The sequence below is a fragment of the Orcinus orca genome, chromosome 5 (genome assembly GCF_937001465.1).
Source record: "Orcinus orca chromosome 5, mOrcOrc1.1, whole genome shotgun sequence".
Lineage (NCBI taxonomy): Eukaryota > Metazoa > Chordata > Mammalia > Artiodactyla > Delphinidae > Orcinus > Orcinus orca.
The window spans coordinates 26,493,395-26,511,599 of NC_064563.1; the positions used below are offsets into that span (position 1 = coordinate 26,493,395).

General features: G+C 42.2%; 1 protein-coding gene across 1 annotated transcript in view; it reads left to right on the forward strand.

The window, feature by feature from the left end:
- Window positions 1–18,205, forward strand: part of PCOLCE2 (procollagen C-endopeptidase enhancer 2) — a 71,254-nt gene that overhangs the window by 26,545 nt on the left and 26,504 nt on the right. The window lies entirely within an intron of this gene.

Consider the following 18,205-nt stretch of genomic DNA (forward strand, 5'->3'; position numbering starts at 1 on the left):
TATAATTCGAATGTTGGTACTTTTAATGTTGTCCCAGAGGTCTCTAAGACTGTCCTCAATTCTTTTCATTCTTTTTTCTTTATTATGCTCTGCGGTAGTTATTTCCTCTATTTTATCTTCCACGTCACTTATGCGTTCTTCTGCCTCAGTTATTGTGCTATTGATTCCTTCTAGAGAAATTTTAATTTCATTTATTGTGTTGTTCATCATTGTTTTTTGCTCTTTAGTTCTTCTTCGTCCTTGTTAAATGTTTGTTGTATTTTTTCCATTCCATTTCCAAGATTTTGGATCATCTTCACCATCATTACTCTGAATTCTTTTTCAGGTAGACTGCCTATTTCTTCTTCATTTGTTTGGTCTGGTGGGTTTTTACCTTGCTCCTTCCTCTGCTGTGTATTTCTCTGTCTTCTCATTTTGCTTAACTCACTGTGTTTGAGGTCTCCTTTTCACAGGGTGCAGGTTCGTAGTTCCTGTTGTTTTTGGTGTCTGCCCCCAGTGGGTAAGGTTGGCTCAGCAGGTTGTGTAGGCTTCCCGGTGGAGGGAACTCGTGCCTGTGTTCTGATGGATGAGGCTGGATCTTGTCTTTCTGGTGGCAGGACTGCGTCTGGTGGTGTGTTTTGGGGTGTCTGTGAACTTATTATGATTTTAGGCAGCCTCTCTGCTAATGGGTGGGGTTGTGTTCCTGTCTTGCTTGTTGTTTGACATAGGGTGTCCAGAACTGTAGCTTGCTCGTCATTGTGTGGAACTGGGTCTTAGCATTGAGATGGAGATCTCTGACAGGGCTTTCACCGCTTTATATTACATGAGGCCAGGAGGTCTCTGGTGGACCAATTTCCTGAACTCGACTCTCCCACCTCAGAGGCTGAGGCCTCACACCTGGCTGGAGCACCAAGACTCTGTCAGCCACACAGCATTGGAACCCGTATTGAATCTCTAGTCCAGGATCTTTTGGAGTGAAAACGTGATGAGCTCTGGAGCAGCACCAACACACCACTGAGGTGTGCACCATAGAGAAACCTTAGATGATCATCAATCTTTCTAATCTTAGTTATTCTGGAGGATGTATAGTAATGTCTCATTGTGATTTTAGTTTGCATTTCCCTGATGACTAATGAGGTTGAAAGCTTTTCATGTGCATATTGGTCTTTCTTTATGAAATGCCTGTTCAAGTCTTGTGCCCATGTTTCATATTGGATTATTTGTATTTTATCATTAAGTTATAGGAGTTCTCTGTTTATTCTGAATATAAGTTATTTGTTAGATATATGTATTGCAAATATTTTCTTACCATCTGTGGTTTATCTACTCATTTTATGAGTTTCTTTGGATGCCCAGAAATTTAAAATTTTTTGAAGTCCATTTATCAGTTTTTACTCTTGTAGTTAGTGCTTTCTTGCTACCCAGGGTTGTAAAGATACTCTTCTATATTTTCTTCTAGAAGTTTGTCGGTTTAGCTTTTGCACTTATGTCTATGATCCATCTCAAATTAATTTGTGTATGGTGTGAGGTGGGAGTCAAGCTTCATATTTTTCTGTGTGGATTTCCAGTTTTCCCAACATGCTTTGTAGAAATTGTTGCGGTTTGAGAAATTAAGGTGAGAAACGAGTGTTCTTAACAATGCATTCTTTGAAGGATACTGTTGTCAACTCACAGTTCTTTTGTGGAGAGTAACTTCATCAAACAAACTTGTTAGGGGTGCCTTGCCCCTCCCTCTTGGCATGAAATGGGTGTGCGAAACCAGATTTTGTGGTGTGACTCAGATGCTCATCTTTATTACAAGTTAAGTTTTGATGCTTTTCTATTTGTAATTTGAAATTAGGGTTGACAATTAAAAAAAAATGGGCAAAAGATCTGAATGGACATTTCACCAAAGAAGATATATGAATAGCCAATAAGCACATGAAGAGATGTTCAGCATCATTAGTCATTAGGGAAATGCAGCCCCAAACCACAATGAGATACCACTTCACCTCCACTAGGATGACTATCATCAAAAAACAGAATAATAAGTGTTGTTGAAGATGTGGAGAAATTGTAACTTTTCTACAATGATGGTAAGAATGTAAAATAGTGCAGCCACTTTAGAAAACAGATTCTTTTAAAGTTAGACATTTACTATATGATCCGGCAATTGCACTCTCAGGTGCAAGAAAAATGAAAACACACATCCACATAAAATTTTGCACAAATATGTTCATAAAAACATTGTTAACAATAGCCAAAAAGTAAGTACATCTCAAATATCCATCAACCAATGAGTGGATAAATAATATGTGTTATGTCATACAATGGAATATTACTTACCCATAAAAAGGAATGAAGTACTAATTTATGCTACAACATGGATGAACTTCAAAGACGCTATGCTAAGTGAGAGAAGCCAGATGCAGAAGACCACAAGTTATATAATTCCATTGATACGAAATATCTGGAAAAAAGCAAATCTATAGAGATTAGTGGTTGTCTGAGGCTGGGCATGAGAATGAGGAATGACTGAATGGGCTTGAGGAGTGATGGAAGTGTTCAAAAATCGGATTGTGAGGGAGTTTCCTGGTGGTCCAGTTGTTAGGATTTGGTGCTTTCACTGCCGTGGCCCGGGTTCAATCCCTGGTCTGGGAACTGAGATCCCACAAGCCATGTGACATGGCCAAAAAAATTTTTTTAATTAAAAATGAAATTAAATTAAAAAGTAAAATAAGATTTATATATAAAAAAATTGGATTGTGATGACGGCTGCCCAACTGTAAAAATTTACTAAAAATCATTGAAATGTACACTTAAAATGAATGAGTTGTATGGTTTGTAATTTTTACCTCAGTGAATTTTTTTTTTTTTAAGTGTTTTAGGATTGGAACATTTTGGCCTGAATGGGGTCTGAGATATTAAGGAAACACCAAGACCCTACCTGACACTTGTGGCCAAGTGGGGAATGATACAAGCAGAACTGCCGTGTCTGGCATTATAGGACTTTGGTTTTAAGAATCACTTTCTTGGACTTCCCTGGCGGTCCAGTGGCTAGGACTCCACGCTTCCACTGCAGGGGGTGCGGGTTTGATCCCTGGTCAGGGAACTAAGATCCAGCATGCCACACGGCCAAAAAAAAAGATCATTTTCTTGAATTGAAAACCCACAAGATAACACCTCCCCTCAACATCAGCCCACACTCTAGGGCAGCCAGGGGCTTTGAGGAAAGGGTGCTTGGTGAAACTTGGGTCTTCTCATTTTATGAATAAGCCTAAGGTTTGCAGTTGAAGAAACAAGAACAGACAGGGGACAGCATGGAGGTGGAGGAGAACACCATGCCAGGCCACGTTTGAACGTAATGACCCCTGCCCTGCCGTGACTTTTCAAGCCATCTGTGCCAGTTACAAGCAGTCTGATCTAGTGAGTTTGTTCTGAGCCTCTCTCCAATGTTGTTCTTCCCATCCACGAGTGTCTTCTTTTTATGATTTTTCCTAAATGTGTTGTCACAGAACATTTAATTTAAATGTCACACCATGTGAGCAGAAGGGTTCAGCGTCTTTTCTCCTGCTAACTAAACTCTCCTTTGGGAATCCTGAGGTTTTTCTTAAATAGCACGTTAGTTTATCCATTTTTCTTTTGTTTTTAATTTCATTTACGTTTTTTGAAAAGTTTCCTTGTGGGGTGGGGATCTGAGGGGAGGAGAATTTATAAGCAGAGTTAGCTAGGTTGTTGGTCTTGGGAAGACAGTTGTGGAAATAATGGAGGTGCCGCCTTTGTTTACACTGCTCACCGCCGTCCCCAGGATGTGCCCTTTGGGTTGTGGCTTCTGGCATCTCTGAGCCCCACACACACCCTCTTTCTCTCTTACCCTCTCCTTATGGCTCCGCATTTGGGAGGCATCTGGCTACAGTAAGAGTCATCTCTGGCCTCAGATTGTGTTTTCTCTTGTAAAAGTTTTCCACGTCCTCTTTCCTGACAGAACTACACCTTTTTTTTTTTAATTGGAGTATAGTTGCTTTACACTGCTGTGTCAGTTTCTGCTGTACAGCAAAGTGAATCAGCTGTACATATACATATAACCCCTCTTTTTTGGACTTCCTTCCCATTTGGGTCACTACAGAGCACTGAGTAGAGTTCCCTGTGCTATACAGTAGTTTCTCATTAGTTATCTATTTTATACATAGTATCCATCGTGTGTATATGTCATCTCAATCTCCCAGTTCATCCCACCCCCTTTCCCCCTTGGTATCCATACATTTGTTCTCTATGTCTAGAACTACACCTTTTAAACTCGTTCCCCTCCCTCCAGCCATCGTTCCAGCTGCCTTTTGATACTGAAACATATACCTCTAATATCTTAAACTTGCCAAAAGCAAACTTATTACACCCTCTGTCCCTCCACCCTGCTTTCCTCTAAAACAAAACAACACAAAACCTTTCTCTCCTTCTCACGGTCCTTCTAATGTGGATGGTGCCTGCGGGGATTGAAGCCTCAAGGTCATCTTTAGGGAAGCTTCTCCTCCCTGCCATCCCCCCTCTCGTCCCCACCACCTTAAGTGAACCCAGCTTTCCGCTGCAGATGCTCACTGTGAAATTAAAACAACAACAAAATGTCATTTTTTTGCCTACCAGATTGACATGTCTTGACAGCATCTGTGTAGTTGAGGGCGTGAAACGTGGGACTGTGAATTAATTCAGCGTTTCCTGGGTCTGGTCTGTAATCATCTAAAATGCCCATACTCCTTGACTTAGCAAATCCATTTCTAGGAATTCATCCTACAGAAATATTCCCTTACGCACAAGAAGCCTTATATTATTGTGATTATAATAGCATTATTTATAGTAATGAAAAATTAGAAACATACTGAAAGCAGAAAAATATGTAATTGTTTCTGTAAATTATGGTACAGGCATACATTAGAATAAAGCCATTAAAAAATGGTAACGTAGCTGTCTTTTAGTTCTTTTGAGTCTTCCATAGCAGGGGTCCCCAAACCCTGGGCCATGGACAGGTACCGGTCCGCGGCCTGTTAGGACCCGGGCCGCACAGCAGGAGGTGAGCTGCGGGCGAGCGAGTGAAGCTCCATCTGCCGCTCCCCATCGCTTGCGTCACCGCCTGAACCATCCCCCACCTCCTCCCCTCCCCGGTCCGTGGAAGAACTGTCTTCCATGAAACCGGTCCCTGGTGCCAAAAAGATTGGGGACCACTACTCCGTAGCATCTAGCATAATTCTTGGTATTTGATAAGTGCTTAATAGAATCTGGCTTTTCTTTTTTAAATGTACTCTTGTACATAATTTTATAATGTTATACCTAACATACTCTTCAAGTAACCTAAGACTATAGTGTCATATCATTCTTATTACTTCTTAATAAAAATCACCTTAGTGACCTCTGGTTAAGCATGGTAGATTAAACACATGTGCTTATATCTGCCCCCTCTCAAGATCCCACCAAAATTACAGTAAGGAAATTTAAAAATTTAAACCCACAAAGACAAAGGGAACTGGAATGGTACTAACAGTACGTGAGAGATACCAACAAAATTTTGGAGGATAAGAAAGCAGATGGCCAACGGTAACTGAATTAGCAAAGGAGAGAGAATGAAATCGTGACTTTCAGAGGGGAGGGGGCGCTGCCACCGCGGAGCAAGCTGATTTGTGCCACGGAATCCCTGCCACGGAACTGGAGGCACCAGGTTTCCTGGAAGGCAGTGGAGCAGGGGAGGTTAAATTGGAGTTATGTTTGAAAGCCTTTTAAGAGCAGTTAACCTCTCAGGTTCCCTCACCGACTCCCAGCAGCAGGGCGGCTGCCTCCCTTCCCTGTTGCCCTCCATCATGGCAGGGCTTCTTCTCTGGGAACCAGAGAGGTTCTGGACTTGGGAACTGCAGGTCCAGCAGAAGGGGCCAGGCTGTTGGGGAGGTCCTCCCAATCCCCTTTCCTTCTGCTTCTCTCATGAAAGCTGCAGCAAAGCCTTTACCCCTCGGACAAGACATTGAAGGATCTCAGTGAAAATGAACAGCCCCAAGGGAAGGATCTCCAGACACTGACTTTTGGGAGACCCCGGGAAAAAGCCAGTCTGTCCCCAGTCACGCTGTGGTGACTAGCCCTGCCACAGAGCTTCCCATCTGCCTCACCTCAGTCGAGGGTTCCTAGACATTTGAGGAAAGGCTCTTACCTGAAAGAGTGGAGCCCAAACAGACAGAAACCAAAAAACTCCAAGGAAACAGAGACAATGCAGAGAGCAGAAGAAAATTTCAAAATGAATATTGTTCTCCTCAGAGAGATCAAAAAGGATATTGTTCACGTAAACTAAAAGCAGGATGCTTAAAAAAAAAAAAATAAGTTAAACACTCTCAGAAATTAATAATTCGGTAGAAATGAAAAATTAATTTCAATTAATTTTTAAATTGATGGAGGGCTGGAAGATAAACTTGAAGAAGACACTCAGAAAGCAAAATATTAGAGAGAAAAGGTAAGAAAATTAGAGGATCCAGGAAGCCCCGTCTGACTAGGGAGAGTTCTAGAAAAATAGAACAGAGAATACGAAAGGGAGGGAATTATCAAAGAAATAATACTCAGCACAATGAATGAAAAAGATAAACACCAAGGCACATCTTTATTAAACTTAGATGAGAAAATCCTGCAAGCTTCTGGAGGGGGCGGAAATCACGTAGAAAGGGAAAGGAACATTAGTTTATTGGAAGCTAGAAGTCAGTGGAACAATGCCTTTAAAATTCTAATGAAAATTATTTTTAGGCTATAATGCTATACCCTGCCAAACTGTCAGACAAATGTGAGCACAGAATTAAGGCGTTATTTTTTTTTGTTTCTTTGTTTGTTTTGTTTTGTTTTTTTGGCCACACCATGCGGCTTGTGGAATTTTAGTTCCTTGACCAGGGATCGAACCCAGGCCCTCGGCAGTGAGAGTGCTGAGCCCTAACCGCTGGACCGCCAGGGAATTCCCAACACGTTTTTAGAAATGGAAGATCTGAAACTCTTTATCTCTGTATACCCTTTGTAAGAAAACTACAAGAGGATGAGCTCCAGAAAAATGAAGGAATAAAGCAAGCAAGAAAGAAGACATAGGAGCCCCGTGGGGATTTCCTGAGTTAATGGCTAAGCAAAATCCCAGCCTAACAGCTGTGCAGCAGGACTTGAGAGTAACCAGACCAGACCAGAGAGATAGAGGGCTGGAGGGTGGAAGCCTCCAGAATCAATATTTCAAAGAGGAAAATGGAACTGATAAAACACCTGTGGCTGACGATTACTGAGAGGGGTTTGAGTGACAAGCACGTGGAAAACAAAGGAAGCTTAAAGAACAAGGCAATAAATTAGCCCTAAGAAAAACAAAAAAATTGTGCAAGAAATGTAACAACTTAGTTCAACAGTGAATAATATTTATGTGGTCGTAGTACTGGAAATCCTAAATATTGATTTAACCAGAATTTTCATGGGGGAAGAGGGAAAATAGTAGTAAGTTAAGAGATAGAGATTTAAAAGCATAAATCAAGAAATAAGCAATTATACCCCAATAAAGATGTTAAAAAAAAAGAAAAAAGAAATAGAAGCACAAGCATTTTATTAAGAAGCAAGGAGGTAAATGCCAGATAAAACAGTCGAAAGAGTTAAATTGGTTATCCCTGAGGAATCAGGGATGGGAAGAGGGGCAGGGCTGTTATTTTCCGTTAAAGCCTTGTAGTGCTATTTTAAGTTATAAACTATGATTTTTTTGCATAAACGAATTAGGTTTAAAAACAATTTGAGTTCCTTCTTGTAACAACCTAATGCGGCCACACGAACCCTGTTTTACTCCTTCAGGAGAACATTGGATGCTCACATTCGCATCTGTTCTGCTTGGAATGTGTTTATTACCTTCCTGTGACTTCTCTTATCCCAGAAGGGAAAGGCTTTCTCTTTCATTCCTAGTAAAATAGTAGAATTTTGTGTTCCAGGGCCATTACAGATTTTTCAGATGATATTACAGATTACAAAAGGATTTTCTTGAAAATATCATTTCAGATTTTTTTCTTAAGTCATCACATAGAAATCAGTGCTATCCTATAAAAGCTTTCAAAAAAATTACACCCACGTGTCATTAAGGAGAAAACACGGGTTCTGTATGACCCAAAGGCCCCTGGCTAGCAAAAGACAACCCTGGCTTCTATGTCTGTTACCCTGAAGCCTAGCTGTCAGACGACACAGACCAGTGGCTTAGGGTAGGGATGCTTTTTCTCTATGAATCTCCACCAATCATGTTTATCCCATTCTGGATTAACTCATGCTGACAGCTTCTGGGGAATTGAAAATATATCCTAAAATGACTTAAGTACTTTGTTCTATTTTTTGAAGGTGAAGAAATTGGCTAGATTTAATTCTATGACCTATCTGCAGTCTTTTATCATGAAACACAGCTAAGAAAAAGCAATGACTATCCTTTCTTTAAAAAAGTTATAATCCATCATATGCAGATTGAGAGATTATAGCAAACCAGACTGCTTGGGATGGGTGGTGTTTTTACAGTCTTCTTCTCTCACATGTCTTAATGGAGGCCTAACTTGATCCAGGGAGGCACTGCCAGCTTCTGTGTCACAGGGACCCTGGGAGTTTATGTTTTCCCCACCTGGATATGTGTCACTGTGCCAGCTGCTATTATTTATGGCATAGATGGCATATGGCATAGATGGCATATGGCATGATAAATGGCATAGAAAGTCCCCAAACTGTTCGCAGATCTGAGACTAAAATGAAGATAGAAAACTCTTCCCCAACTCCATCCTCACCTTCCCTGCATTTTTTTGATGCCTGGACTCCAGCTGCCTGTGGATTCAGACTCAGATGAATCAGAATGGAGCAGTCCTGCCCCTGAAAGGTTCACAGCCCACCTGGAGACAGAGCACACCCCCCAGACCCTGTGGGCCCCTGTGGGCCCCGTAGATGCTGAGGGATCTACCGAAAGAGAGGGGAGAACGGTAGAACAGTGGGCTCTGGGAGCGGAAAGAGGGAAGATAACACCCCCCTGAGTGTGGACATTGGTCAAGCAGTGGTTGGTTCCTAGAGAAGGTGCATTTGGCCCAGACTTTGAAATCGGGGTGGCAGTCGATAGACTGAGATGGGGAGAGAAGATTCCAGGCAGGGGTTATGCATGTGATCTCACAGAGGTGGGAATGGAAAGGGGCTGACTGTTTTCAAGGATGGGGAGATTCGAGCCCAAGATACAAAGGGCTGGGTAAAGATGAGACCAGAATGTCAGAGGGGTGGGCCTCACACAGCATTACTGTAAGGAGTTTGGACTTCATTCTGCAGGTTACAGGAAGCTATTCTTTCATTCTTTTATCCATTCAGCAGCTCTTCATTTACTCAACCTATGGTTTTTACTGGGGCAGCTTCTAATTTTAGAGGAGGGACCCAGATGCCCTGCGGCCAGGATAGCCAGGCGTCCTCATTTGTCCTGGACAGTTCCGATGTGTACCTGTCATTCAGGGCATCTCATGTGATTTCACATTTGTCATGGATTTTTTTATTATTTTAAAAGAAATATTACTCCTGAGAGTTGCTTTAAAATAATGCAAGATGGGTTTGGTAGAGCTTCCCTTTGTGCTTCCATCTTCTGCCGTGGTCTTGTCTAGAAGGGCATCGTACACTTATGCAGTAGGCAGAGTTCTCTCTTCAGCGTGTGGTTAAATGTGAAAGACAACCAGTGCAAACTTGTCTCTTTTTTCCCAACACAGCTAAGACCTTCCAAGGACAGCATTCAAGATACCCACTAATCACGTGAAATAGCTTGGGCTTTAGCCACTAGGTTCAGCCACTCCTTCCACTCTTGGGTGGTAGAGGGATGAGTGTTTGATGCTTCTGGTCCCAGAAGCCAGGTGGCACCAGTGCTGTGACCAGTGAGACACACAAAGCCACCAGGCTACCAGTTGGCTGGTTCAATGGACAACATGGGAAGTATAGGTTCATTGTATGTGAAATATATGCTGGGGAAACGAGGCTGAGCTGTCCTGCTGTAAAACAGTCTGAGTGTTCTTGCTAGAGTGGTTTCATTATTTATGGCTTGGTATAAATCTACAGCTCTTTATTTTATAAATCAATATTTTATTGTATGGTAGTGCTTTTTTATTTTATTGTTGGGTAATGCCTTTTTATTTTGCAGTAAACCCTTTCAAGAACAAATAGCTAAAAAGACAGCTCACGTGGAGTGAAAAATTAAGTAGTGAATTTCCAGTTCTCAGGAAAAGTGATGACGAATGCATAACTCGCCCAGAAGATTTGTCATCACTAACATCTACAGTAGGGTCCTAGTGATACCGTGAGCCACAGGAAAAGCAGAAGAGGCACATCTGTGAAAAGATGTGAGCAGTATGGAGGTTCCTTAAAAAACTGAAAATAGAGCTACCATATGATCCTGCAATCCCATTCCTGGGCGTATATCCGGAGAAAACCATAATTTGAAAAGATGCATGCACCCCAATGTTCACTGCAGCACTGTTGACAATAGCCAAGCCATGGAAGCCACCTAAATGTCTGTCCACAGAGGAGTGGATAAAGAAGATGTGGTACATATATACAATGGAATAATACTCAGCCATAAAAAAGGATGATATATAGCCATTTCCAGCAACATGGATGGGCCTAGAGATTATCCTAAGTGAAGTAAGTCAGACAGAGAAAGGCAAATACCACATGATATCACTTATATGTAGAATCTTAAAAAAAAAAAGATACAAATGAACTTATAAACAAGACAGAAATAGATCCACAGACACAGAAAACAAACTAATGGTTACCAAAGGGGAAGGGGGAGAGGGATAAATTAGGGGTTTGGGATTAACATACACACACTACTATATATAAAATAGGCAAACAACAAGAACCTACTGTATAGCCCAGGGAACTATAGTCAATATTTTGTAATAACTTATAATGGAAAAGAATCTGAAAAAGAATGGATATATGTATATGTATAACTGAATCACTTTGCTGTACACCTGAAACTAACACAACATTGTAAATCAGTTATACTTCAATAAAAAGTAAAAATAAAATTACTTCATTCAGAGTTTAAAAAAAAAGAATACATTTTTTAAAATTTCTATATATGTTATTTATATATATATATATTTTAACATCTTTATTGGAGTATAATTGCTTTACAATGGTGTGTTAGTTTCTGCTTTGTAACAAAGTCAATCAGCTATACAGAATGCTCTACATTTAAACCTGACTTTTTCTCCTCCCCCAGGCAAAACCTAAACGAGTAGCTTTTTGCCCAACTGCCTGTCTCCCCATCCTGGCTGGACTTTCCTCAGAGTTCCTGTTGCCCTGGGTGCTGCTTTGTTGTGCCTTCACATTTTTCCCATCTGCATTTTCCCGTGGCAGACTTGAGTGGCCCTGCGGGAGCCGCCTTCTCCTCTCTGGTTTTTCCATCTTCACCCTCAGGCTTAGGATGCATGACCAGCTTCTTGTTCATTTCACTGCCGGTCTTCCATCAGAAGACCCATTTCTTTTCCCATCTCGAGCAGTACCCATGGCTGCTGACTGTCTCCTCACCTTCGCTGCCCAGCCACAGATAAAGGCGTCAGGGGTCATGACGGTGGTGCCGGAAGAGCCAGTTAGACTTTGCAGGAGCCAATGAATTTACAGCACGTACCTCGGTGACGCCTCTGAATTCACTCTTTTCTGACTGCTTCAAATCGTCTGTCACCTCCCCTCCTATTCACACAGCCTGAGACCGTGTCCGCTTCTTGGTGGCCATATTTCAATGCTGATTCATATGGAACTTATAGGCACCAAAAAACAACAAAGATATCTCCACAGTTGCCTGTCACCGAGCTGCTGGGTCAGGACAACTGGCACGTGTCACTATCCATGTGTCAATCAGGATAATTAACCCAAAGTGTAAAGCTGTACCAAACAACCCCCCAAATCTCAATGGCCTGACACAACAAACGGTTATTTCTTTTATAAATTTACTCATTTTATTTATTTTTGGCTGCATTGGGTCTTCGTTGCTGCACACGGGCTTTCTCTAGTTGCGGCGAGCGGGGGCTACTCTTCATTGCGGTGTACGGGCTTCTCATTGCGGTGGCTTCTCTTGTTGCGGAGCACGGGCTCTAGGTGCGTGGGCTTCAGTAGTTGTGACACGTGGGCTCAGTAGTTGTAGTTCTTGAGCGCTAGAGCCCAGGCTCAGTAGTTACGGCACACAGGCTTAGTTGCTCTGCGGCATGTAGGATCTTCCCAGACCAGGGCTCGAACCCGTGTCCTCTGCATTTGCTGGCGGATTCTTAACCACTGCGTCACCAGGGAAGCCCCAAACGGTTCTTTCTTTCTTTTTTTTTTCTTTATTTTATTCAGGTGTAGTTGATTTACAGTGTTGTGTTCATTTCTGCTGTACAGCAAAGTGATTCAGTTATACATATATATACGTTCTCTTTCATATTCTTTTCCATTATGGTTTATCACAGGCTATTGAATATAGTTCCCTGGGCTATACAATCCATCGTGCCCCCACCCCACCTCCCCCTTGGCAACCACAAGTCTGTTCTCTATGTTTGTGAGTCTGAACGAAGGGTAATTTCTTGCTAATGTCACAGTCCAGTGCAGTTGGATGGCTGTCCCGGGCAACTCTCCTTTGAGCATTAGCTCCTGTGTGCCTATGCCATCTCCTAGAACCTTCCTGTTTCCTCCCTTGAGTCCCCTCCTTAGAGCAAACAGAGAACTCTGAAAGGATTGCCCAGAGGACTTTTATGGCTCGGCCTGGACGTGGGTACCTCACTTCACCTGCATCCCACTGACCAGGACCCAGGCACCTGGCCCCAACCTAAGTGCAGTGCAGGCTGGAGCATGTCAACTTCCTGTGTGCCTGGGGAAAGGAACCGAGATCAGTGAGCATCTCCTCAGCTTCTGCCACCGTCAGGCCATGGGAAACACAGTCGGGTAGAAGTCAGGACACCTGGGCTCTGCCGCCGACTTGCTGGGTGGCTGTAAGTCTTCATAACCACTCTGAGCTGTTTCTTCCTTTTCAGAAGGGTGCCACTACTGCTTGCCTCATACCTGTTAGTTAGTTTACATTGTTACATAAACTTATGTGCTAGTAATAGGAGTTGTGGTCTGTACTGTTTTTTTAAAATTAAGATTATAAGGATTCCAGTCATTTGTTCAATAACTACCTTTTGAACTCCTGTAATAGCTAAGCATTGAACTAGCTGTGGGCAACCTCTTGTCTCTGGATGGTACATTCTGGTGAAGAGACAGATGATACATAATCTGTAAAGAAATAACACGGTTATATGGTCAACATGATCTAAAGCAACTGAAGGGCTCGGGAGAGACCCCTCTGGAAAGGTGACACTTGAGCTGACAGTTAAATAATGAGGTAGGTAGAGGCAGACTTGGGAATATCAGGGAGGAGAGTGTGCCGAGCAGAGGGGCCAGACTGTGCAAAGGCCCTGAGGTGGAGAACCAGCTTGGAGGCTTCCTTGAACAGCCAGATTGTTGCGTGACAAGGAAAGATGAGGTCGGAGAGATAGTCAGGGGCCATATCATACAGGACCTTAAACCTCTCATTGCTTCAGTTTCCTTACCTGTAAATTGCAAAACTGGGCTAATATCAATTTCATAGGGTTGCTGTAATTAAGTGGAATAATATATGTCAAGGGCTTAGAAAAATACCGGCACCTTTTATACACTACTTAAGTGTGTGATTATAGGTACAGTGAGGATTTTATTCCTGCCATGCTGGGAAAGCTTTGGACAGTTGTCAGCAGAGGAGTGTAACCTCATCTCCACTGGTTCTCATGGGCTGGGCTTGAGGTAGTTGGGGGTTTCCACCCTCCTTCCAGACATAAGGGTGTAACAGGTTTTTTTTTGGTAAAAACCCTAACCAAAAAAAAAAATATTTTTTTTCAAAACATCACGTTATTTCCATGAATCAAAATGTATGTCTTATTTTCCTAATGTTTATAAGATTCCATCTTTAAAAAGAGGAGTATTTAAATAGACACAGATGATGCAGATGATGGGAATTCCCTGGTGGTCCAGTGGCTAGGATGCCTCACTTCCATTGCAGGGGCCACAGGTTCCATCCCTAGTCGGGGAACTAAGATCCAAGCAACATGGCACTGCCAAGAAAAATAAAATAAATAAATAGAAGAGACACATGAATAAGATCTTGAAGCTTCTGATTTATCCCCCTCTTCAAGCCTAGCCAAATATTTGTGCGTAATTTGTACATACATTTCTCTGGATTACATTTGGAGATGTAAGTGAGTTGACACAGAGCTGCCGTGCCTCTTGAACTTGCTGTAAATAAAATGTGGCATTTTAGAACATGCTTTCTGAAAGGTCTGTTTGTGGAAGAAGAAAATCTAAGAACATTAAAACGAGGGCTTTTAAAAAAAATCAGACAGGCTGCAGAAACAGATCTTTTTGCTCAAATTAGTAAATGATGCGTTGGGGGAAGAAAAGATACAGACACACAGGAGCGTTCCCACTTCTACCGAAATCTATTCCTCCACACAAAAGCAGCTGGCTTCTATTTGCATTTTTTTTTTTTTTTGCAACTGATAGAAATAGATTTACTTTAATAATTTCAAGTTGAATATACACATTGATAGCCAATAACACAATTTTAAGTCCTCTGTCATCCGCTCGGTTATTTATTTATTTTTACATTAATTTAATTAATTAATTAATTTATTTTTGGCTACGGTGGGTCTTCACTGCTGCATGCAGGCTTTCTGCAGCTGTGGCAAGCGGGGGCTACTTTTTAGTTGCGGTGCACGGGCTCCTCACTGCTGTGGCTTCTCTTTCTTGCCTTTGCTCATAGTATCCTGAAAATGCAAATGACCAGCTCAGAATTCAAGTCCCCATTCATTCTCTGGCAGCAACCCTGGCATTGGCATCCAGCGACTTGGCATACTTGCCTGTGACCATAAGGACACCCCACGGGCTGTGGGGTGAGCTGAGGTCACTGTTGCAGTGCTGGGCTTTGGCCCACATAGGACTCGGCTACTGACAGGGAAAATCACAAGCCAAGAATGATTTTTCTACAGGCAGATAATGAATCCCTGGGTCAACAGAATCTCAACAACTTGGTAGCCTTGTCTAATTTGCTACCCCCAAAAAAGTACCTTCCTTGAGTTTCTGCATTGTTAGCATTTATGGGAGATTTGAGATATAAAGTTTCCCCAAAGATATGTCTTCTATTTTTGGTAAAGAATGACGTAGATAGGAGAGGGGCCTTCTGGAGTTTTGCTGCTTGGTGGGATATGAAATTAAAACCCAAGAGGCAGAGCCACCCAGAAGGTGCCTCGTCCAGGATTTGTGCAAAGAAGCCGGTGGCCATTTAGCTCTTGATGGATTCATTCAATAAATCTTTATTATGCACCTCTCCTTGGGGCCATGTGCTGTCCAGGAGATGGGGATGCAACAGTGAACAAGGCAGGGGGGGATCCTTACCTTCTAGAGCTCCATCTTTCAGGGAAAACGGACGCAAAAACATAACTATGTATTTTGCATGGATACATATATATAAAAGTATTTTGCATGGCACAGAAGAAAACTCACTCAATTTGTGACAGCGGTTGCTTCTGAGAAAGGAGGGAGAATGAGGCTATGAATGAGGACAAAGGAAAACTCATTTTATCTGAAATTATGTATTTACTTTTTAAAGGAGACGTTAAAAAATGTGTTGACAGAATGTTAACAATAATCAGTTCTGGCTGGTGGGTACCCAGGTGTGTGTTATATTACTGTTTCGTTCTATATTTTTTTACATCCCTAACAAAGAAAAATCAAGGGTACAGACCATAGACTCTTCAAGTGGAAGGTCATCTTCAGAGAATATGCTTTCCAGAGTCCTTTAGAATCATAATCCAGGAACTCTTAGCAAAGCTCACCTCACAGAGCCTCAGACAGTCTTGGTTCCTTATATAAATATGAAGAACAGCTGTTGTGTTACAGCGAAAGGGTTTGACGCAGTGTGCATCTCACTTGCAGTAGAATTTCTCTTTGGCCTTCAGTGTGAGATGGCATTCGTCTGTGGTTCCAATAGACCCACAATGGGTACAGATCTCCCCTGAAACCTTCCTTCCAAAGAGTTGTTGTCCGGGTTGTTGGGTTTTGTGTTGAAAGTTATACAATGTAACCCATTTTCTGCTTCTGATATATTTGTGTCTCATTCTCAGAGAAATTTCAACTTTTCATGGCATCGAGACCAAATAGAGAATGTTGGAGAAGGAAAGATTTATCCCATTGGGAATGAGTATCCAAGGCTTGGATTCCATTTCAACAGCCTGACCACAGTCACCCAGTTTTCTCAGTGTCACAGAACTATGATGAATGAAATGAAACAAGGCTATGATGCCCCATGTCCCTCCTTGTTGCAGTCGTCCAAAGACTCTAGGACAGTCTCCCTCCTTTCTTGTAAATTTTAGCCCCTGGCTCATGGTCACTGTCTTCAGCACCTTCCTTGTCATCATTCGCAGTAATTTCAATATCTACGCGGATGATCCCCTTGGGTCCTTAGCTTCGTCTCCTCCATCGCTCCTCAGCCACCCACTTCCACTGTCATTGTCCTTGCCTCTACCATGATCTAGGTTGTTACTGCCCTCACCCTACTGAGTCCTGATTTCTATGCTTATAAACCAACTTGGATTCCACGGTCCACCGTTATGGTCATTCTCCTGCCTACGTCCTCTCCCCCACCATAGTCCTCACTTGGCAAACACCCCTCCACCTCGCAACCTCCCCACCCAGCACTGCTTAAATCCAGCTCCAGCCGCTCTGCACCTCCACCCAGGGAGCTGAACGTGGCTGGGGAGAAAAAGAACGCAACCATGCAGAGAGGACTCACTTTTTCTTTCCTTTTTAATGAAGTATAGTTGATGTACAAGATTATATAAGTTACAGGAGTACAACGTAGTGATTCACAATTTTTAAAGGTTACACTCCATTTATAGTTATTATAAATTATTAGCTACATTCTCTGTGTTGTACACTCTATCCTGTGGCTTGTTTATTTTGCACATAATAGTTTGTACCTCTTACTCCCCTACCCCTGTCTTGCCCTTCCTCCCTGCCCTCTCCCCACTGTGGTTTACTCTCTATATCTGTGAGCCTGTTTCATTTTGTTCACTGCTTTGTTGTACTTTTTAGATTCCACATATAAGTGATATCATACAGTATCTGTCTTTCTCTGTCTGACTTACTTCACTTAGCCTATTACCCTCCAAGTCCATCCATGTTGTTGCAAATAGCAACATTTCATTCTTTTTTTATGGCTGAGTAGTATTCCATTGTATTTATCTTCTTTATCCATTTATCTGTTGATGGACACTTAGGTTGCTTCCATATCTTGGCAATTGTAGATAATGCTGTTAAGAGCATTGGGGTGCATGTATCTTTGAATTAGTGTTTAGTTTTTTCAGATATACACCCAGGAGTGGAATTGCTGGGTCATACAGTAGAAAGGACTCACTTTTTTTTTTTTTTTTTTTTTGCGGTACGCGGGCCTCTCACTGTTGTGGCCTTTCCCGTTGCGGAGCACAGGCTCCGGACGTGCAGGCTCAGCGGCCATGGCTCACGGGCCCAGCCACTCGGCATGTGGGATCTTCCCGGACTGGGGCACGAACCCACGTCCCCTGCGTCGGCAGGCGGACTCTCAACCACTGCGCCACCAGGGAAGCCCGTGGCATCACATTTTGATCATTTTCTGATCATGGGATAAATAGAGATTGTATGCAACAAAGCAGAACAAAAAAACAAGGCATTCTACAACAGCTCTCTCCGTGAGCATGCTTAAAAATTTAATTGCATTTTTTGCTATCAGCTTCTTAGACTGTGGCTTTAGAGCTTCTGATATTCACACTTAAGATAAGCTTCCAGCAATTAGAATGCAACCATGTCAAAGCCAAAATATCCCTCTTCTTGTGACTACTCTGTTACAGCTTCTACATTGGGTGTGTATGTGGCAAAAAAGGCAAATAACACTGAAACACTTCTTCTTATTATAGGAAAAAAAATTCATGGCATTTACCAGCATGGGGAAGCCGTATTTATAAGAAAGCATCTGTTGATCTTTGAGTCTGAGATAGTCTAAGATGAAGCAGTCAGTGTTGCTTGTGTTTTTTTTTTCTTTAATCACTGACCTTTGTCATCTGTAAGCTTTTATGGAAGGAAATTCTTATTCTATTGAGTATGAAACAAAGCTGATCAAGACTTTAAACAGCTTGGATGA